We start from the raw sequence: 23,995 nt of genomic DNA, 5'->3' as shown, positions 1-23,995 counted from the left end.
TTTTGCCGCGATTTCGACCTTCAAACGCTCCAATAACGCCATATAATAGTCACTGTTGATGGGTTTTCCCTCCTCAAGATAATCGATAAAAATTATTCCATGCGCATCCCAAAAAACAGAGGCTATTACTTTGCCAGCGGACTTTTGAGTCTTTCCACGCTTCGGAGACGGTTCAGCGGTCGCTGTCCACTCAGCCGACTGTCGATTGGATTCAGGAGTGTAGTGATGGAGCCATGTTTCATCCATTGTCACATATCGACGGAAAAACTCGGGTGTATTACGAGATAACACCTGCAAACACCGCCACGTTGTTGTTTTTGGTCAAATGTGAGGCACCCATTTTGCACAGAGCTTCCGCATATCCAAATATTGATGAATGATATGACCAACACGTTCCTTTGATATCTTTAAGGCCTCTGCTATCTCGATCAACTTCATTTTACGGTCATTTAATTTCATTTTGTGGATTTTGTTGATGTTTTCGTAGGTAACCACCTCTTTCGGGCGTCCACTGCGTTCACCGTCCTCCATGCTCATTTCACCACGCTTGAATTTTGCATACCAATCAATTATTGTTGATTTCCCTGGGGCAGAGTCCGGAAACTCATTATCAAGCCAAGTTTTTCCTTCCACCGTATTTTTTCCCTTCAGAAAACAGTATTTTATCAAAACACGAAATTCCTTTTTTCCAATTTTTTTCACAATAACAAAAGTTGCTTCACAAAAGACGCTCTACCTCACAAACTATTGACTTACAGATGTCAAATTTTGACACGAATCATTTGAAGGTTGGTACTATATAAAAATAATATGTATTTAATACTAGCGACGTCATCTATGTGTCAGACCGGGGACTTATCAGCCAACCTGTTAAAACAGTATAATGACCGAACATTCCACAAGTATGTATCCAATCTAAGTCCCAACAAAAACTGCGACCATTCTCTCTGGAAGGTAGCAAAATTAAAAAATGCAGAGCGACGCAATACTAAAAGGCAAAGTCAATGGGCCAAAAGTAGTATTGAAAAGACGAACGAATTTGCGAATAATCTTCAGTTGACCTTTTCAAATTCTTCTTATGTAGCAAGCTAAACAGGACAAAGTCTTCAACATCAAATAAATAACTATGCAGTTAGCGAGCAACGGTTTGATCAAATAACTATTAAAGAAGTTTATGATGCAGTGAATCAAATCTAGGTCCAAAAATCTGGCGGTTTCGATAAAATTAAGGGTGATATCTTAAGAAATGGATTTATGCGTCTAACCTCAATAATGAACACTGTCCTAAAAATTAAATATATTCCTAATTGCTGGAAAGTTGCAGATGTTGTCATGATACAAAACCGGTGAAAACGCCGCACGATCACCGATAATTTTGAAAAAGCCTTCGAGAAAAAACAAGTTTGCTCCTCTGTATTCTTGGACATTTCCAAAGCGTTTGATGGAGTATGGCATGACGGTCTCCTCCTAAAGCTTAAAAGCTTACTTCCAAAGAATTATTGTGAGATTCTTAGCTCATATCTGAGTAATAGATTTTATAGGGTATGTCATGATAATGAATTTACTAAACTATATCCAATATCTGTAGGAGTTCCGCAGGGCAGTATTCTTGGACCTATGCTGTATCTACTTTACACTCACGATATACCTGTTAACCCTGGACAGTCATCCCTCGTCAAAATGACGACGCGTAATTTCATTTTCGATTTAAAACGCATTTTGGTCGATTAGGAAATGATAAATTTAAGTTATACCAATACAATCATTTTATGAATTTTTGTCTTATACTAATTAAAAACAAATTGAATAAGGAAATAAATTCAATTTTGGTACTCATTTTTGATCACGATGCAAATTATAGCGTCCTGAAATAAGGCGTAGTCAAAATGACGAAGGATGACGTTAGTGTACAAAAAATAAGGATGACTTTCCAGGGTTAACAAAGATTGTTTCATTGGAACATTTGCTGATGACACAGTTTTAATGTCAACTGGAAAAAATACAGATGTATCCGTACATAACCTTCAAGCGTCTTTAAACAAGGTTTACAATGGACAAAAAACTGGTGTCTAAAGCTCAACAGTAGCAAATCTGTTCATGTTGACTTTGCAAAAATTACCTCAAGATACAAACCCTTAAAATAGGTGATGAACAAGTGTCTTTTTCAAACTCAGCCAAATATCTTGGTTTTAATATTGATAAAAAATTCATATTAATAAAATGTGCGAAGGACTAAATATTAAATACCGAAAGTTAAGCTGGTTAATCGGAAAAAATTCAGTCCTCTCCACAGATAATAAACTCTTAATGTATAAACAAACATTAAAACCAATATGACTATATGACATCCAACTATGGGGATGTGCCGCAAACAGTTCCATCGAAAAAATAAAAAGGTTTCAAAACAAATAGTGAAATAGTGACCTCCACCGAGACTTAAAAATGAACACAATCAAAGAGGAAATCTCTAGACTTGCAGAAAAACATCTTATCCGCCTACCGAACCATACTAAACGCGAAGCCCGTTATTTACTCTAAACTTCCAATCAACCTAGAAGATTGCGCCGTTTCATACAATCGGATTTATTAACTCGCCTTAATGTATGAAAGCATAAATTCCAATAAAAATTTTACAACAATAATTGTCCTAGTTCAACTATATGAGTCTCAGGATATTTTAATTTCTATAAATCTACTGATGATAATAAAAACTATTTATTGCTTAGTCACTTCTTCATAATAGAGACTAGTTGTAGTATAAATTAAGCATCAAATATGTATTTGCTTAAATAAATAATAAAAAAAAAACAAAACACAATCAGAGAATCAAATTTTTCGCACTTTTTTAAAATAATTAAAGATATAAACGAAAATACACATATTCTTGAAAAATTTTTTGACAAACTATAAATGAAAACCGGTAAGGAAAGTCTAAAGTTGAGCGGGGCCGACTATATTATACCCTTAACCACATTGTAGGCCAATATTGTTGATGCTTTCCATTCAAATATATTTAAATCTGAACCGATTTTGATTTTAAGCTTCTACAAAATCACTAGACTTAAAATTTTAAATGGTTAATGTCCTGGGACGGAGCAAAATTTTAGTAAAATCAAAAATATGGTATTTGGTTGGGTGTGTGGCTGATTGTCGGTACAATCAGCTATGCTTTGCTTAATTTTCGATATTCTGTTATGAAGGCCATGACACCACCCTATTATATATTGATTCATATATCACATTGATCATTGAAATCTACCAAAATAAAAACAAAACAAACGCTGAGAGCAATGAGAATCTGTTTAAACAAATAAATAAATTATTTACAAATATTTTTTTTCACTTTCTCTCTCACCCACCACACTCACAGTGAGTTTCCACTCATCAGTCCTCGCTCTTTTCTTTTTTTTTTCTTTTTTTCAATCGGCAGTGGAAAGTTTCAAACATTACAGGTTCGTTGCCATCACCTCCGTTGCCTTTTTGGAATCTATGGCCCCAACATAATAATCTGTCGCCATCAACATCGTAGAAAGCGATTTCGATGGCCACTGTTGTTGTTGAAGCAGATATAGAGAGGATCTCCATCGTATACCATTCTGTTGTAGTCACTCTTCACTGGTAGGATGTAGACCGCGTGAGTCAATGCACCCTTAAATGCCACTGCGCAGAATCTCTTGATTTTTATGGGCAAAACACCAAGGAAAAACTCTTTTTCCGAGAAAAAGAAAATGCGTTGCAGCCTATGTTTATGGATGCATGAACATCCTCTGTACACAAAACTGATCTCCCTCACAAAGCATTGCATCGGGCCAGTGTCAAGAAACTCGATGATGACAATAACAATAGATGCAGGAAGGAGAATATTGTCAGAAACATTTGAGATTACTCTAACCTGCCGGCTATAGAATGGATCTCATTCCCCCCACCCCACCCTCAAAATCATTTCGCCGGTCTCTCAATAGTTCTTTGTTAGTGCTTCTATTTCTATTGGCATTTCGTGTTACCTGTTCACCCCAAAAGCTCTGGTACGGATGTGGCCTCTCATTCTGCGTCTACTTCGATTCGATTTGTTCTAAAAAAAAAAAAAAAAAAAAAAACGAAAAACAAATTTGTTAGTTTCTTGACATTTGGGTGATTAGGCAAATATTTTGTGAAACGGCACCGTTTCCCCTCAGCTAGGATGCCGAACTAGCTAAGTGGTTAAATTGTGGGGATATATTTTTGACCGTAGGTGCCTATCGATTAGAGAAGAATTCTCTGTAAACACAAATGTACAGTAAATGGCAAAATTATTAGAAATTAACATGTTTTGAATTTTTATACCCTCCATCATAGGATGGGGGTATATTAACTTTGTCATTCCGTTTGTAACACATCGAAATATTGCTCTAAGATCCCATAAAGTATATATATTCTGGGTCGTGGTGAAATTCTGAGTCGATCTAAGAATGTCCGTCCGTCCGTCTGTCCGTCCGTCTGTTGAAATCACGCTAACTTCCGAACGAAACAAGCTATCGACTTGAAACTTGGCACAAGTAGTTGTTATCGATGTAGGTCGGATGGTATCGAAAATGGGCCATATCGGTCCACTTTTACGTATAGCCCCCATATAAAGGGACCCTCAGATTTGGCTTGTGGAGCCTCTAACAGAAGCATATTTCATCCGATCCGGCTGAAATTTGGTATATGGTCTCTAACAACCATGCAAAAATTGGTCCATATCGGTCCATAATTATATATAGCCCCCATATAAACCGATCCCCTGATTTGGCTTGCGGAGCCTCTAAGAGAAGAAAATTCATCCGATCCGGTTCAAATTAGGAACGTGGTGTTAGTATATGGTCGCTAACAACCATACCAAAATTGGTCCAATCACACAAAAATTGGTCCATATCGGTTCATAATCATGGTTGCCACTAGAGCCAAAAATAATCTACCAAAATTTTATTTCTATAGAAAATTTTGTCAAAATTTTATTTCTAGAGAAAGTTTGGCTAAAATTTTATTCGGTTCATAATAAAATTTTCATCATTGTCAAAATTTTATTTCTGTAGAAAATTTTGTCAAAATTGTATTTCTTTAGAAAATTTTGTTCAAATTTTATTCGGTTCATAATCATGGTGGCCACTCGAGCCAAAAATAATCTACCAAGATTTTATTTCTATAGAAAATTATGTCAAAAGTTTATTCTATAAAAAATTTTGTTAAAATTTTATTTCTGTAGAAATTTTTGTCAAAATTTTCTTTCTATAGAAAATTTTGTCAAAATTTTTATTTCTATAGAAAATTTTGTGAAAATTTTATTTCTATAGAAAATTTTGTTAAAATTTTATTTCTGTAGAAAATTTTGTCAAAATTTTATGTATACTTTGTCAAACTGAATTATATACGTATTGGATCGATCTTTTTTGATTTAATATATAGCACGTATGGACTTACATACAATTTAGAAGATGGTGTTAGGAGGTTTTAAGCAGGGATCCGGAGCGGTCCATTTTTTTCGCTCCGCTCCGCTCCCGCTCCGGAGAAAAAAAAAACCGCTCCGCTCCGAGAAAAAAAAAATCGCTCCGCTCCGCTCCACGCTCCGCTCCGCTCCTCTTCGAGAAAATTATAGTACAAACATTGTATTATTTGTTCAATTGAGTTTTATTTTATTTAGAAAAATCGGGCGGTACATATATGGGAGCTATAGCTAAATCTGAACCGATTTCGATGATTTTTTGCAAATATACTTAGTGCTATAGAAGATTACATTTCGCCAACTTTGAGTAAGATCGGTTGATAAATAAGGGTTTTATGACCTAATTTGACAAAATCGGGCGATACATATATATGGGACCTACACGGTTGAAAAAGACTGTTTTTCATATGTTTGGCTATAAACATTATATGTTTGGAACACAAATTTTTAAACACAATATTTTTGAGTGCAAGCATATAATGTTCATAAACTAGCATAACATGTTTGGGACATATATGTTAATATGTTAGAACATATTATGTTTGGGACATAAAATGTTTGTAAATATAATATGCTTGAATGCAAACATATATTAATTTAGAAATAGCCTATAAACATATATGTGTTTAGTAGCTTGGAGCGCTATTTAACAGGGAGCGATATTGAATTAAGTTGGTGGTTGTTGCTTGTTATTACAAAATTAACATTTTATTTTTCCTTGGGCAATTGATCAGCTACTTCTTTGATCCTTACAAACTGTGTGGTCCGCTGTTCGAATCCCCGTCCGGCAAAAGGTAAAATTAAAATAAAATAAAAAATCATAAAATTGAATAATTTCTTCTACAATGTTTGTATTACAGAAAAAGGTGCTAAGAACTAAAAAATCTCGTGGAAGTGAGAAAGATGTCGGGGAATATACAATTGGTCAGAAACAAAATTTTGAGCATTCAGGTCGAAAACCTATGTTGTTAGCACCTATATTACCTGTTTATTTTCATAATTCATTATGATTGTAAATATATAAATAAATAAATAAAATTTTGAGCACAATATTGTTTGGGAGAATTTTTTTAAGCATATAATATTTTTGGGTGCAAAATGCTTCCAAACATATTATATGGTCACATAATAACATATTGTTTTTTGGAAGATAACATTATTGAATTTGGATGCAAAAATACAAAATGTTTGGAACTTAGACTACCCAAACATATATTGTTTAGACCAATATGCTTTCAAACATATTATATATTGGTAGAGATCAAACATATAAATGTGTGGGCAATACCCAAAAATGTATATGCTTGAAGCAAAATATGTTTGGGAGTATATGTTACAGAAGCGATTTTTTGTGAGGGTGTATATCTAAATCTGAACCGATTTCGATGAAATTTTCAGACCTAAAGGGTGATACAGAAGATTATTTTGTGCTAAATTTGACGACGATCGGTTAGTAAAAAAAGTGCAACGTGACCCCATTTGTCGAAATCGGGCAATACATATATATGGGAGCTATATCTAAATTTGATCCGATTTCTTCCAAATTCAGTAACGTTCGTCCTTGTGCCCAAAAAAACTTCCTGTACCAAATTTCATCAAAATCGGTTAATAATTGCGACCGAAATCCTGTGAACAACAAATACATGGACAGACGGACGGACGCCAAGCGCTAGATCGACTCAGGAGGTGAGTTGATCGGTATATATTTTATGCACACAAAAAAAATTTTTTTTGATTCAATCACGAAATTAATTGATCCAATTAATTTTTAATTGAAATGTCTTCAATCACAGAAATGATAGTATCAATTAAAAAATTAATTGAAGGTCAATTAAAAAGTTAATTGATCCAATTAAAAAATTAATTGATACTATTATTTTTGTGATTGATTTTTGTTTCAATTAAAAAATTTGTTGAATCAATTAAATTTTTAATTGAATATTTTTAAAACTCAATTAAAATTTTAATTGGAAAAATTTTCGTGAAATTTTTTTGTGTGTGGCGTCTAAAATCAATATTTCTTGTAGGCACATTTTTTGGCAGATCAAACTTGTTATACCCTAACCACTATGTGGTTTAGGGTATAATGACTTTAAAACAATGTATTGAAATATTTTATTAATTTTGAAGATTTTTTTAGAAATATTAAATCTATTTTGACTTCATTAAAGGAAGCATTCTAGGAAGCATATGTTAATTTTTCATTTTTTTAGATTTTTTTCGTCAGTTGTTATCAAAATCCTTTAAAAACGAGTTAACGAGTTATTTTTTTTTTCCATATTAAGACTCGACTTCCAGTAGAAATTATGCTAAGTTTCAAGTAAAAAGCGTCTTTAAAATAAAGTGTTGAAAAACATGTCTTATTTTTTAACGATTTTTTGCTTTGTAGGCAAAATGCAAAAAGGAAACAAATTTAAAGACAATTTTATTAATTTTAAAGAATTTTTCTTAATTATTAAAGTCAAAAATTTTATCTTTCATGTTATGATACACATTTTTAAGTAAAACCACTTAATTATAAGGACATTACAACTTCATTCAAAAGTTTATTGCCTTTTGGACAAGAAAACAAGTATATACAGCACTAAGTTCGGCCGGGCCGAACCTTAAATACCCACCACCATGAACCAAATATTAGGGTTTCCTTTGAAATTTCAGGAGGGCTTGAGGACTTGAGGATATTCCCGAAGATAAATTTAAAGATTTCACCTATGAGGACCATATCAGATTCTGGATTTATAAGAACCATTTTTGTTTGAGTTTTAGAGGAATCATTAACATCTCTTGTAAGTGTGCAAGAAAATTATAAAATAACGTCTTGATTTGAAATCTTAAATATGTAGAAGTAAAATCTGGAAATTTTACATTGAGTTTCAAGCAATTCAAGTGAAGTCGGTCTATATGGAGGCATTACCAAATGGACCGAGCCTAAAATACCAGAATATTTACAATTTCAGGCAAATCAGATAAAAATTACGTTTTCTAGAAACCCAAGGAGTTAAATCGGGAGATCATTCTTATGGGGGCTATACTGAAACATGGACCGCTACTCACCGTTTTCGGCACACCTCTTTATGACCCGAAAATACCTCTAGATTTCCAATTTCAGGCAAATAGGATAAAAACTTCGGATTCTAGAAGCCCAAGAAGTAAAATCGGGAAATCGGTCTATATGGGGGCTATACCAAAATATGGACCGATACTCACCATTTTCAGCACACCTCTTTATGGTCCGAAAATACCCCTACATTTCCAATTTCAGACAAATTGGATAAAAAAATACGGTTTCTATAAGCCCAAGACCCCAAATCGGGAGGTCGTTTTATATGGGCACCATACCAAAACATAGACCGATACTCACCATTTTTGGCACACGTATTTGTGGTCCTACAATACCTCTAGATTTCCAATTTCAGGTAAATTGAATAAAAACTGCGGTTTCTATAAGCCCAAGAAGTAAAATCGGGAGATCGGTCTATATGGGGGCTATACCAAAATATGGACCGATACTTACAATTTTTGGCACACGTATTTGTGGTCCTACAATACCTCTAGATTTCCAATTTCAGGCAAATTGGATAAAAAATACGATTTCTATAAGCCCAAGACCCCAAATCGGGAGGTCGGTTTATATGGGGACTATATCAAAACCTGGACCGATATAACCCATCTTCGAACTTGACCTGCCTGCAGACAAAAGACGAGGTTGTGCAAAATTTCAGCACGATTGCTTCATTATTGAAGACTGTAGCGTGATTACAACAGACAGACAGACGGACAGACGGACATCGTTATATCGTCTTAGAATTTCTCCCTGATCAAGAATATATATACTTTATATAGTCGGAAATCGATATTTCGATGTGTTACAAACGGAATGACAAACTTATTATACCCCCGTCACCATTCTATGGTGATGGGTATAAAAAACTTTATTTTAGAGAAATGCGTCTTCCATGTTAAGTAAAATTTGCATTCTTATTCTAAGGACATGGAATCTTTGACTTCACGACAATATTTTTTTCAGTGTAGAAAACTAAAAAATTAAATATAAATAAGATCGTTGAATTGCATTTATTTGACGTTCATTACAAACATCTTTGTAGTAATACGGGATGAAATTGATCGAAAGTACTGTTGTTACTTTTACAACACATACTAGATATATATTTTGACATTTGCCGTTTTTGAAAACAATTACTAAAAAACACGTTGTGTTTTCCCCAATGTACGTACGTACAAAAATACATATCGTACATTTTAAACGTTTACTCACACTACGCTAAGTACTAGCTAAATTTGAAATTACCTACACAGTGTAATTTCAAAGTTACACATTTCATTCAAGTAATATTTTATTCGGAGCGGAGCGGTTTTTCATTTGGAAACCGCTCCGCTCCCGCTCCGCTCCGGATTTTAGAAATGCCGCTCCCGCTCCGCTCCCGCTCCGGCAAAAAAAGGGCTTGCTCCGCTCCGCTCCACGCTCCGCTCCGCTCCGGATCCCTGGTTTTAAGCAAGCGTTACCGCAACTTAAGTAATTCGATTCTGGATGGCAGTGTTTAGAAGAAGTTTCTACGCAATCCATGAGAAATCAATCATGGAAGTAAAGTCTAAAATTGGGCGGGGTCGACTATATTATAGTCTGCACCACTTTATAAATCTACGTTTACTCAAACCTTTCATCCAGAAAAAAGTGCATTCGAAACTAAAGGTGAGTATTAAGTTCGAGTTTAGCTGCTAAAATCGTAATTTTTTCACTAAAATCAGTAAAAACGCCATAAAGTTATAAATATTTGTTGCAGATTTCATTATACCTTGATGGGGAATATCCCAAAGCAAATTTTCACAAAGTTCGTATTCCTTAAAATGGATTATTAAAGAAAAGTAATCGTGAAAAAATGACGATTTTAGCGGCTAAGCTCGAATTTAATACCCACCTTTAAGGAAACAATCTTTATCAATTTAGTTTAGCCAGTTTATTTCCATTAAGTTAAATTTTTGTGTGAAATTGTAAAATTTACTTGTTTAGTAAAAAAATCCTAAACTGAAAGCAGTTAGGAATAGCTCATTAACTAGAATAAGGCATTGAATTTTACTAATACTGTTTTCTTCGCTGGTATAAGAATTTACTAGTGAACAAGAAAATTTTATACACTGATAACAAAGCATTCGTAAAAATAAACAAAAAACGAACTACAACCATGTTTCCTCAAATTTAGTAAAATGTCTTATAAAATGATCTGACTTACTTTATTATAGAAAGCTTATCATACATACGAATAACACTTGGCATAGAAAAATATTTTAGTTCATTCGTACTAAGAAGTAGTCAATCCTTTTAAAACTTAAGGAGACGCACTTGTTAGAAAATATGAAATTTTCCTTATTTCTTTTATCTACCTGTAATCGATAACTGTCATCGATGTAATCGTTATGTTTGCGCGTGGGTTGTTTTTTTAGTTGGAATCGCGTTGTTATGGTATACGGAGGGATTGTTAAAAAATAATATAGTAAAATAATATAATAACAAATAAAATATATATAAAAAATTGTTATTTTAAATTAGTGAGAAAAATTTTCGTTTTTTGAAAATTATTGAACATAAATAATAATAAGTCTACACCCTCAAAAACATCGCTTCTTTAACATATGTTCCAAACATATTTTGCAAGAAGCACATAAAGGGTGATACGGTCAAAATTACGGTCAAGGGAAAACGCGTGTAAATCGGTGAAGCCGTTTATTTAAAAAATCAAATTAAATTTCTTTTTCAAGTTCAATTAGTATAAAATTCAGGAAAAATATTCAGTTAGGCTTTCGCTTTTCCAAATCCGGGCCTCACGCTGGACACCTGCCATCAGATTTTGTACAGCCACCTTGTCCACCTTCTTCGCCGCAGAAAGCCAGTTTGCCTTGAACTGCTGCTCGTCCTTAGCAGTTTTTTGGTCTTCTTTAGGTTCCGCTTGACAATAGCCCAGTATTTCTCAATTGGGCGGAGCTCTGGCGTGTTGGGAGGGTTCTTGTCCTTGGGAACCACCTGCACGTTGTTGGCGACGTACCATTCCATGGCCTTTTTACCGTAATGGCAAGATGCTAAATCCCGCTAAAACAGTACGGAACAACCGTGTTTCTTCAGGAAATGCAGCAGACGTTTATTCAAACACTCTTTCATGTAAATTTCTTGGTTGACAGTCCCTCACTAATAGAAAAAATTTCGTTATATTAACGAAATGTGTCGTTAAAAGTCAGCCAACGAAACAAATTCGTTAATTTTTCGTTATTATAACGAATTTTCTGTTAATCAACGTAACGTTTCGTACTATTAACGAATATGTTCATTGTATTAATGAAAATGTTTCGTTATATCAGTGAAAATTTTTCATTGGCTGACTTTTAATGAAATTTTCTTTGTGTGCGGAAGCTATGAAAATGCTGCTTTTCAAGCCACAAATACAGATGGCTTGCCAAACCAGATATTTTTTTGCGAACTTTGACAGTTTTATGTGCTTGAAAATATCTGCTACCTTTCCCCTTCCTTTTGCCGTATAAAACTCCTGTCCCGGAAGCTGCTTGTAGTCGGCTTTAACGTAGGTTTCGTCGTCCATTACCACGCAGGCAAACTTCGTCAGCATCGTCGTGTACAGCGTCCGGGATCGCGCTTTGGCCGTCGTATTTTGTTTATCATCGCGATTTGGAGTCACTACCTTCTTGTAAGTCGATAGTCCGGCTCGTTTTTTGGCTCGATGCACGGTTGTAGACGATACACCCAGCTTATTTGCGGCATCTCGGAGAGAGAGGTTAGGGTTTCGCTTGAAACTACCGGCAACTCTCTTCGTCGTCTCAGCGGCTTCCGGTTTTCCATTTCCCTCAGATCCAGACTTCCTGGCTGTCGACAAACGTTCCCCAAACACTTTAATTACATTTGTAACGGTTGATTTGGCAACTTTTAGCGATTTTACCAGCCTTGCGTGCGAGTAGCTCGGATTTTCGCGATGCGCGAGCAAAATTTTGATACGCTGCTCTTCTTGCTTGGACGGCATTTTGACAACTGAAGAGTGAATTCCAAAATCAAAATAGGAGCAACATTCTACACACACACACACCTTCAAAATGAGGGTTGTTCAGGTTTTTTAAATGCAAAATTGAAAGAAATACGTCAAGTTTATATTGACCAAATTTTGACCGTATCACCCTTTATATTATTGGACACTGCCGAAACATTAATATGTTTGTTTTAAGTGAACATATAATATGTTTGGAAGCATTTTGAGCCCAAAAATATTATATGCTTGGAAGAATTTTTCCCAAAGACGATTGTTCTCATTGCCTAACATACTCGTAATTTTCACTTCCACGAAATATTTTAGTTCTTGGCACCTTTTTATGTAATACAAATAATGTTGAAGAAATTATTCACTTTTATAAATTTTACCTTTCGTCTGCACGGAGAATCGAACCGAGGACCATACAGTTTGTAAGCCAACACACTATCCACTGGACTACGTAGCCTAACCTAACCTACATTTATATAGCATAGTTTGCAGCGCCCACGAGCCCATGCAAACATAACATTATTTAACAGAAACATACATTTGTTTGCCACGTGGAGCAGTGGTTAGCAGGTCTGCCTTGCATGCAAAGGGTCGTGGGTTCAATCCCTGCTCCGACCGAACACTTTTATTTTTAAATTTACACATTTATATTTATACTATATAAAATTTTTATAATGAAACTTCAAAATGTGGGTTATTAAAGATTTATAGTCAGTAACAGTGCTTGATATAAACGAAATTGACTGATTTTTGGATAAAATATTATTTTTATTGCAAAAATAACAATTTTGTAACAAAAATCTGTGTTTGGTACAAAACATTAAGGCATTCAAAAACTCTAACAAAAGAAGAACGTGGAGTCGAGTATAAACATACATAAATAATTTTATAATATAAACATAAATTTATTTAGGCGTGAACAGATTTTTACTAGCATTTAACACCATCGCTCTAAAATGCTTTTTGTTATTCTTTAATAATTCATTTTAAAGAAAATAAACTTTTTAAATTGTTTTAGCTGCAAACTCGAACTTAATGCCCGCTTTTATATTTGAAGGTGTCCGTCAACTCCTCGTGGACTACTTATTAATAAAGAGGAACTAAACTTTGTTTTTATACAGTTTACTGTGCACTGTATATTTTTGGCCTTATCATAAAACAGTTTTCCGAAACAACATACAAGCGGTTTCACAGAAATTGTTCTCTTTTGATTCTTTCGCTGTGTTATGTAATATCTTTCGTCAACTCTACCGGTTTCCATCTCTATTTCTTTCTCTATACTCTCTCTGTCGCTTTGAATAAAATATCACAACATATGTATGTTTAGTCGAAATTTGTAAATTTATATATGTTTGCATTCACACATATGATTTTTATGAAACATTCATGCCCCAAACATAATATCGAAACATATGAAAAACATATTTTTCTAACAGTGTATCAATGTTCGTGATGGTGTATAAAGAAAGAAAACAGCAACAGAATAATAACCCCTTCATTCGTCTTCATTTTCGAATCTTCAATTATCAGGTAACATTCATACAGTGACGCTAACCTTTTGTGAAAAAATTGGTTTATGATTTTTTATATTTGTAGGTATTGGAATTGTAAAAGAGGACAAAATCGTTACGCAGCATCTTATTAAAAGTGAAAGGAAGAAGAAGAAAACCATTACGTTTTACAGTTTGTCACATTACATGGAAATTGAAAATAGTGGAATAATAAACTAATATTTCAAGGCCAGTCGATGCTGTTAATTCTTAATAAATATATTTAATATATTAATAAAACATGTCTTTTATTTAAGGAAAAAAACTGCCTATGTAAATAAATAAAACTGTATTTAAAAACGAACGTAAGCAATTCTAATTTTGAAGTAAAAGGTTTACCACAAATATGAAAGATTTGTCCAAATGAATGAAAAAAGTTCAATAAAATCATTCCATATATGAATTCAATTCAGTTAATTTTTTTTTCATTCTGTAGTATAGTGGTACATAAATATAGGAAAATGTTAACTAATATATGGAATGCATTCTACCTAATTTCTACGAAAATCATATCGTTCAAACAAATAAAAATTTCTTTGGCAATGAGTTCATTTTAACTTAGGGAAGGGTCACTTTTTTCTGGGTGTTCAATGCTAATTATATTCCCTGTGCAAAATTTCATGTAAATTGGAGTAAAAGTTTAGCGTATGTGGGTGGTCATCGGGCGAAAGCTATATATGGGAGCTATATCCAAATCTGAACCGATTTCAACAAAATTTGGTATGCATAGCAAGAATGCCTTTTACTCACTGTACCAAATTTAACATAAATCGGAGTAAAACTTTGGCCGAAAGATATATATGGGAGCTATATCTAAATCTGAACCGATGTCAACCAAATTTGGAGTGCATAGCTATTCCTGTTGAAAATGTCACGTAAATCGTAGTAAACATTTGGCTCATTATATTTACCTCCTTTTTATAGCCGAGTCCGAACGGCGTTTCACATTACAGTGAAACCACTTAGAGAAGCTTTGAAACCCTCAGAAATGTCACCAGCATTACTGAGGGTGAAAAACTTTTTGGTGTTCGGTCGAAACAGAAATCGAACCCACGACCTTGTGTATGCAAGGCCGGCATGCTAACCATTGCACTACGGTGGCTCCCTCTCTCTCCGAACTTACGGTCGTATATACTTGTTTTTAATTGAAAATATATTTTTTGGTATTGATGATACGTGTTAGCATTATTTAATTTCGAAATATAGTTTATTTGATCATGAAAATCAGTAGAACACTGTTACATCGTCCAGAAAGTTGATGACTATCAAGATATCGCCCATATCGCCTCATTTGAAGAGTGTAAATCACAAAAAAAATATCATACAAATATTCACAATAAAGAATTTGATTGAAGTTGAAAACTTTTCCAATTAAAAAAATTATTGATACAATTAAATTTTTAATCAAACTCGGAAGAGTAAGTCAGTTTAAAATTATGGATAGTTTTCTTTTAATTTACCCTCCACCATAGGATGGGAGGTATATTAACTTTGTCATTCCGTTTGTAACACATCGAAATATTGCTCTAAGACCCCATAAAGTATATATATTCTGGGTCGTGGTGAAATTCTGAGTCGATCTGAGCATGTCCGTCCGTCCGTCTGTTGAAATCACGCTAACTTCCGAACGAAACAAGCTATCGACTTGAAACTTGGCACAAGTAGTTGTTATTGATGTAGGTCGGATGGTATTGCAAATGGGCCATATCGGTCCACTTTTACGTATAGCCCCCATATAAACGGACCCCCAAATTTGGCTTGCGAGGCCTCTAAGAGAAGCAAATTTCATCCGATCCGGCTGAAATTTGGTACATGGTGTTAGTATATGGTCTCTAACAACCATGCAAAAATTGGTCCACATCGGTCCATAATTATATATAGCCCCCATATAAACCGATCCCCCGATTTGACTTGTGAGGCCTCTAAAAGAAGCAAATTTCATCCGATCCGGCTGAAATTTGGTACATGGTGTTAGTATATGGTCTCTAACAACCATGCAAAAATTGGTCCATATCGGTCCATAATTATATATAGCCCCCATATAAACCGATCCCCCGACCTCCGGAGCCTCTTGGAAGACCAAAATTCATCCGATTCAGCTGAAATTTGGTACATGGTGTTAGTATATGGTCTCTAACAACCATGCAAAAATTGGTCCACATCGGTCCATAGTTATATATAGCCCCCATATAAACCGATCCCCCGATTTGACTTGCGAGGCCTCTAAAAGAAGCAAATTTCATCCGATCCAGCTGAAATTTGGTACATGGTGTTAGTATATGGTCTCTAACAACCATGCAAAAATTGGTCCATATCGGTCCATAATTATATATAGCCCCCATATAAACCGATCCCCCGACCTCCGGAGCCTCTTGGAAGACCAAAATTCATCCGATCCAGCTGAAATTTGGTACATGGTGTTAGTATATGGTCTCTAACAACCATGCAAAAATTGGTCCATATCGGTCCATAATTATATATAGCCCCCATATAAACCGATTACCAGATTTGGTTTGCGGATCCTCTAAGAGAAGCAAATTTCATCAGATTCGGCTCAAATTTGGTACATGGTATTAGTATATAGTCTCTAAGAGCCATTCAAAAATTGGTCGAAATCGGTCCATAATTATATATAGCCCCTATATAAACCGATCCCCAGATTTGAACTCCGGAGCCATTTGGACGAGCAAAATTCATCCGATCCGGTTGAAATTTTCAACGTGGTGTTAATATTTGGCCGCTAATAACCATGCCAAAATTGGTCCATATCGGTCTATAGTTATATATAGCCGATCCCCAAACACACAAAAATTGGTACATATCGGTTCATAATCTTGCTTGCGACTCGAGCAAAAATAATCTAGCAAAATTTTATTTCTATAGAAAATTTTGTCCAAATTTTATTCCTATAGAAAATTTTGTCAAATTTTATTCCTATAGAAAATTTTGTAAAAATGTTATTTCTATAGAAAATGTTGTCAAAATTTAGTTCTATAGAGAATGTTGTCAAAATTTTAAATCTTTTGAAAATTTTGTAAAAATTTTATTTCTATAGAAAATTTTGTCAAAATTTTTTTTTCTATAGAAAATTTTGTGAAACTTAATTATATACGTATTTAATCGGCCATTTTAAGTTTAATATATACCACGTATGGACTACGTGGTATATATTACGGTATTAGGAAGTTTTAAGATACCTTGTCATCGGCAAAAATTACCGCAACGCAAGTAATTCGATTGTGGATGACAGTCTTCAGTAGAAGTTTCTACGCAATCCATGGTGGAGGGTACATAAGCTTCGGCCTGGCCGAACTTACGGCCGTATATACTTGTTTTTAATTGATTTTTAAATGACAAATGATTAAAAATAGTTATAGAAACTGATTGAAATATAGTATATTTATTAAAAATAGTTTCGTTTTTAATTAATAAATTAATTGAATTTTGCAATGAACATCAATTAAAAATGTAATTGAAATTTGCTAATGAAATCAATTAATTTTTTTATGCCAAATTAAAACTGTTATTGATACTATCATTTTCGTGATTGAAGACATTTCAATTAAAAAATGTACTATGTCCACCTCTAAAAACCCCGCCATGATCGGAAGACTTTAAAAATTATTTTAAAAGGCCAAAAAAGATACCATTAAAATATTCGTATCTGACATAATCCAAAAAGATTGAAAAAATATTTGTGATCATTTATAATTTGTTGCTGGTTGGTGGTCGGTGGGGAATTTTTTATTTATATTTGAACAATTTTAACACAGGTGTTGGTTTTTTTCTTTTCGCCGTTGGCTGACGTCTTATTAACGGCCGGTAGCAATAACAAAAACTAATATTCGAACACTCACAGACACAACCATTCGCAAGTCTTGCCAAGACCCATAATACGAAACTTTTATTTCATTTTTGACAATTTGTCAGGTGTGAAAATACCTAGAGGACATTGATCATAAAATATCGATCACATCGGGCAAGAATATCTTACCTTAAATTCTAACATTTTATTTAATAACTTCAGCCAGAGAGCAGGAAATACAAGAGGACGAAAAGGTCTCTTCTGCAAAGAAAACAAATGTCAACCGAATAGATGTCGCGCCTGCAGTGTTTTGGTATTACCGGCGTTGCAGTCGAAGCGCTGTTTTGATATATTGTTTATTGAAATATCAGCAGTTACACGGAGGAAAAAGTGTGTTTTTTATATGTTTGGATACAAAAATAAGATGTTTGGGACAAAAAAAATTTAAGACAATATGTGTGGGTATAAGAATATTGTGTTTGAAAACTAGCATATTATGTTTCAAATCGATATGTTAATATGTTAAATCATAATATGTTTACGTGAATAAATTTTTTAATACAAAAAATGTTTGCACAGAAGCATATAATTCTTACAACGAACGTCCAAACACCATATTTTTGGGAAAGTTACACTAAAAATAAAAATAATTCTTGCCGCGTAAAAATATATTTTTACGACATTTAAAACATACATTTTATGTTTTCATTAAAATTAAACTCAATACCCAGTTTTGTAACCTATTCGAATTAGAAATTATTATTTCCAGTTTAGTGGTTGTCACAAATACTTTTTGTTTAATGAAAAAAAATAGTTTTCTGTGCCAACAGAAAACTATTATTTTTCATTTTGAAGATAATACACTACAATATGCATTATTCCCCTATTTTTATTATTAACGTCGTCTTCGCATCTAATCTGGAAAATATACGGATGAAAAAGACTGTTTTTCATGTGTTTGGCTATAAACATTATATGTTTGGAACACAAATTTTTAAACACAATATTTTTGAGTGCAAGCATATAATGTTCATAAACTAGCATAACATGTTTGGGACATATATGTTAATATGTTAGAACATATTATGTTTGGGACATAAAATGTTTTTAAATATAATATGCTTGGATGCAAACATATATTAATTTAGAAATAGCCTATAAACATATATGTGTTTAGTAGCTTGGAGCGCTATTTAACAGGGAGCGATATTGAATTAAGTTGGTGTTTGTTGGTTGTTATTACAAAATTAACATTTTATTTTTCCTTGGGCAATTGATCAGCTACTACTTTCATCCTTACAAACTGTGTGATCCGCTGTTCGAATCCCCGTCCGGCAAAAGGTAAAATTAAAATAAATAAAAAATCATACAATTGAATAATTTCTTCTACAATGTTTGTATTACAGAAAAGGTGCTAAGAACTAAAAAATCTCGTGGAAGTGAGAAAGATGTCGGGGAATATACAATTGGGCAGAAACAAAATTTTGAGCATTCAGGTCGAAAACATATGTTGTTAGCACCTATATTACCTGTTTATTTTCATAATTCATTATGATTGTAAAAAATATAAATAACTAAATAAAATTTTGAGCACAATATTGTTTGGGAGAATTTTTTTAAGCATATAATATTTTTGGGTGCAAAATGCTTCCAAACATATTATATGTTCACATAATAACATATTGTTTTTTGGAAGACGACATAATTGAATTTGGATGCAAAAATACAAAATGTTTGGAAATTGACTACCCAAACATATATTGTTTAGACCAATATGCTTTCAAACATATTATATATTGGAAGAGATCAAACATATAAATGTTTGGGCAATACCCAAAAATGTATATGCTTGAAGCAACATATATTTGGGAGTATATGTTACAGAAGCGATTTTTTGTGAGCGTGTACGTACAAAATCTAGAAGTGATTGGAAAAATAATATGTGTGAATGCAAACATATATAAATTTACAAATTTGAAGTAAACATATATATATATGTTGTGATATTTTAATCAGAGAGCGAAAGAGAGAGAGAGTGTGTATAGAAAGAAATTGAGATGGAAACCGGGAGGGTTGACGGAAGATATCAACATAACACAGCGAGAGAATCAAAAGAGACCAATTTCTGTGAAACTGTTTGTATACTGTTTCGTGAAACTGCGTCAGTAAGTGGCAGTCATGAGGAAAATTTATCTAATGTCATGCAGTTTTTGTTGGCGTTTCTCTCAAATATCATACAGATTCCGGCAGTGTCACCCTATTCTCTGCAGCATTGCTAAACTTAAGGAAATTAGGATTTAGAACCTAAATCGTAATTTTTATCAATGCTTTCGTTCTATTAAAGTTTTGGCAGACAATTTGAAATCATACACCCTCAAAAATAATCGCTTCTGTAACATATACACCCAAACACATTTTGCTTCAAGCAAGTAAATGTTTGGGTATTGCCCAACCATTTATATTTTTGATTTCTTCTATTATATAATATGTTTGAAAGCATATTGGTCTAATCAATATAATGTTTGAGCAGTCCAAGTTCCAAATATTTTGTATTTTTCCATCCAAATTCAATAATGTTATTAGAATAAATTCAGGCAGTTCATTAAACCCAACAATAAACCACACTATCCAACCATCTTGCAGTCTATAGGGCTTTGCCCAAATAAATTTGACAAACATTATTTTCCTCTGTTGGTTAAGCTACACTTGTAGTTTGGTCAATGTATGGTTTTAAGCTGAAATCAAAAAAACAACAACAATGATTAAAGAACAAAAACCAACAATAACAAAACAAAACGAATGAAAGTTTTTGAATTCAGCTTAAAACCATGCATAGACTAAAGTTTAACCAACAGAGGAAAAGAATGTTTGTCAAATTTATTTGGGCAAAGCCCTATAGACTGCACGATGGTTGGATGGACGCACGATTCGGAATTACCACATTCCTCGTCAGCATCCTCTACTTGCAGTTTTGCTTTCCTCTGTTGGTTAAGCTACACTTGTAGTTTGGTCAATGCATGGTTTTAAGCTGAAATCAAAAACAACAAAATGATTGAAGAATAAACCAACAATAACAAAACAAAATAACAGTAAAAATTTTGTAAAATAATATTTTTTTTATGATAAAATTAAAAAAAAAACTGTAACAAAAGAACAACGTTTTCGATGAACTTCTCTCGTATCACTGCCCGATTGTATGTTCAGCTCAATGACAAAAATATGTATAAAACAAGTATATACGGCCGTAAGTTCGGCCAGGCCGAAGCTTATGTACCCTCCACCATGGATTGCGTAGAAACTTCTACTGAAGACTGTCATCCACAATCGAATTACTTGGGTTGCGGTAATTTTTACCGATGACAAGGTATCTTAAAACTTCCTAATACCGTAATATATACCACGTAGTCCATACGTGGTATATATTAAACTTAAAATGGCCGACTAAATACGTATATAATTAAGTTTGACAAAATTTTCTATAGAAATAAAATTTTGACAAAATTTTCTATAGAAATAAAATTTTGACAAAATTTTGTATAGAAAAAAAAATTTTGACAAAATTTTCTATAGAAAAAAAATTTTGACAAAATTTTCTATAGAAATAAAATTTTTTACAAAATTTTCAAAAGATTTAAAATTTTGACAACATTCTCTATAGAACTAATTTTTGGCAACATTTTCTATAGAAATAACATTTTTACAAAATTTTCTATAGGAATAAAATTTGACAAAATTTTCTATAGGAATAAAATTTGGACAAAATTTTCTATAGAAATAAACTTTTGCTAGATTATTTTTGCTCGAGTGGCAAGCAAGATTTGAACCGATATGGACCAATTTTTGTGTGTTTGGGGATCGGCTATATATAACTATAGACCGATATGGACCAATTTTGGCATGGTTATTAGCGGCCAAATATTAACACCACGTTGCAAATTTTATATATAATTATGGACCGATTTCGACCAATTTTTGAATGGCTCTTAGAGACTATATACTAATACCATGTACCAAATTTGAGCCGAATCTGATGAAATTTGCTTCTCTTAGAGGATCCGCAAACCAATTCTGGGAATCGGTTTATATGGGGGCCATATATAATTATGGACCGATATGGACCAATTTTTGCATGGTTGTTAGAGACCATATACTAACACCACGTACCAAATTTCAACCGGATCGGATGAATTTTGGTCTTCCAAGAGGCTCCGGAGGTCAAATCTGGTGATCGGTTTATATGGGGGCCATATATAATTATGGACCGATATGGACCAATTTTTGCATGGTTGTTAGAGACCATATACTAACATCATGTACCAAATTTCAGCCGGATCGGATGAAATTTGCTTCTCTTAGAGGCCTCGCAAGCCAAATTTGGGGGTCCGTTTATATGGGGGCTATACGTAAAAGTGGACCGATATAGCCCATTTGCAATACCATCCGACCTACATCAATAACAACTACTTGTGCCAAGTTTCAAGTCGATAGTTTGTTTCGTTCTGAAGTTAGCGTGATTTCAACAGACGGACGGACGGACGGACATGCTCAGATCGACTCAGAATTTCACCACGACCCAGAATATATATACTTTATGGGGTCTTAGAGCAATATTTCGATGTGTTACAAACGGAATGACAAAGTTAATATACCCCCCCATCCTATGGTGGAGGGTATAAAAACTGTTTGTTCAGTCGAAGCAGGCATTGAACCCACGACCCTTTGTATGCAAGGCGGACATGCCTACACGGTTGCCACTCGTGCCAAAAATATTCTACCAAACTTTGAAGAACGTTTTGCCAAAAATCTCCCCAATTTGAAAAATCTTATTTTGATGTTGTTGATCAAATTTTTGTGGTTAGTATGAAAAAAAAACTTTTTTCGTCGAAAGAAATGTTTTATTATTTTATTTTAGAAGTTTATTTCAGTATTTGCAATATTATATATTTTGATCTCTCCTATTAGCGACAATTTTTGGCTGTATAAATACCCCTTGCGTTGTAAATGTGCCGAATTTTAAAAGTTACAATGATTTTAGATTGCACCAACAATGGAATGTTACTACTTCTACAAAACGGGAGAACTTACTCACATGATAACTAGCACAATGTAACAAGAAAATTTAAAATTTTTAAGATATTGAATTTATAGAAAATTTTAACAAAATTTTTTCTAAAGAAAAATTTTATTTCTATAAAAAATGTTCTCTAAATTTTAAGTATCACAGAAAAAGGTGATAAGAATTAAAAAACCTCGTGGAAGTGAGAAAGATGCAATTTGCCAATTTATTAAATTGTTTTTACATCCTGTAAAATAATCTAAAAATATATACTTATCGCCAAAACATACTTCTTTGCAGCGAAAAGCAAATGAAAAACGATACTTTCCGTTTGGGATGAAATAATTATTTTTTTGCGTGCATATTCCTCTTGCCACAGGCGGTAAGAATAAGTACTTATCGAACCAACCCTGTACAACCATTTTAACCATTTACACATGATTTAAGCGATGGAATTTATTGCCTCTCACCTTATGTCTGTCCAACGTAACAGAATGGAGGAGTGCAGAGTGAATTCATTTAAACAATGGTCTAATTATCGTCATTTTATTAATAGCAGATTTGTACCGCCATTGTGGTTCGTCTCCGTCTTTTTATTCGAACATAAATTGTCTTTGTTGCTGAATCTTTGGCTGATTTGTTGGCGAAGAAGTAGCAGACATGTCGCGTCATTTTTACAAAGAAACGCGACAAGTCGAGATTTTAAAGCCTGCAGATGCATTTTTAAAATTTATAGCCACCCGCCAAATGTACTAACAAAGGAAGAAGCCATTGTGGGCCGGATGCCTGCGACATGTGCCAAAACATAGAAGGAGAATAATAGGAGTATATTGCATAGAAATAGTTCTCTTTTTGTTTTAAGAAATTTGGAATTTATTGTACACACAGAAAAAAGGTACTTTTACAAAGGCTGAAGTAGTCATTTAATGCTTCCTAAGAATGCTTTATGATAGCAATATTAGAGTGTATGGTATAGCCACCAAATTAGAATTGTTGAGAACCGCAGAGATTTCGTGACATTCAATCCGATTGATAGGGACGTATTAGGGATACAAAAGTCGAAAATCGACT

Source organism: Haematobia irritans, chromosome 4 (genome assembly GCF_050003625.1).
Source record: "Haematobia irritans isolate KBUSLIRL chromosome 4, ASM5000362v1, whole genome shotgun sequence".
NCBI classification, from domain to species: Eukaryota; Metazoa; Arthropoda; class Insecta; order Diptera; family Muscidae; genus Haematobia; species Haematobia irritans.
Note: the sequence above shows the minus strand (reverse complement) of the source record.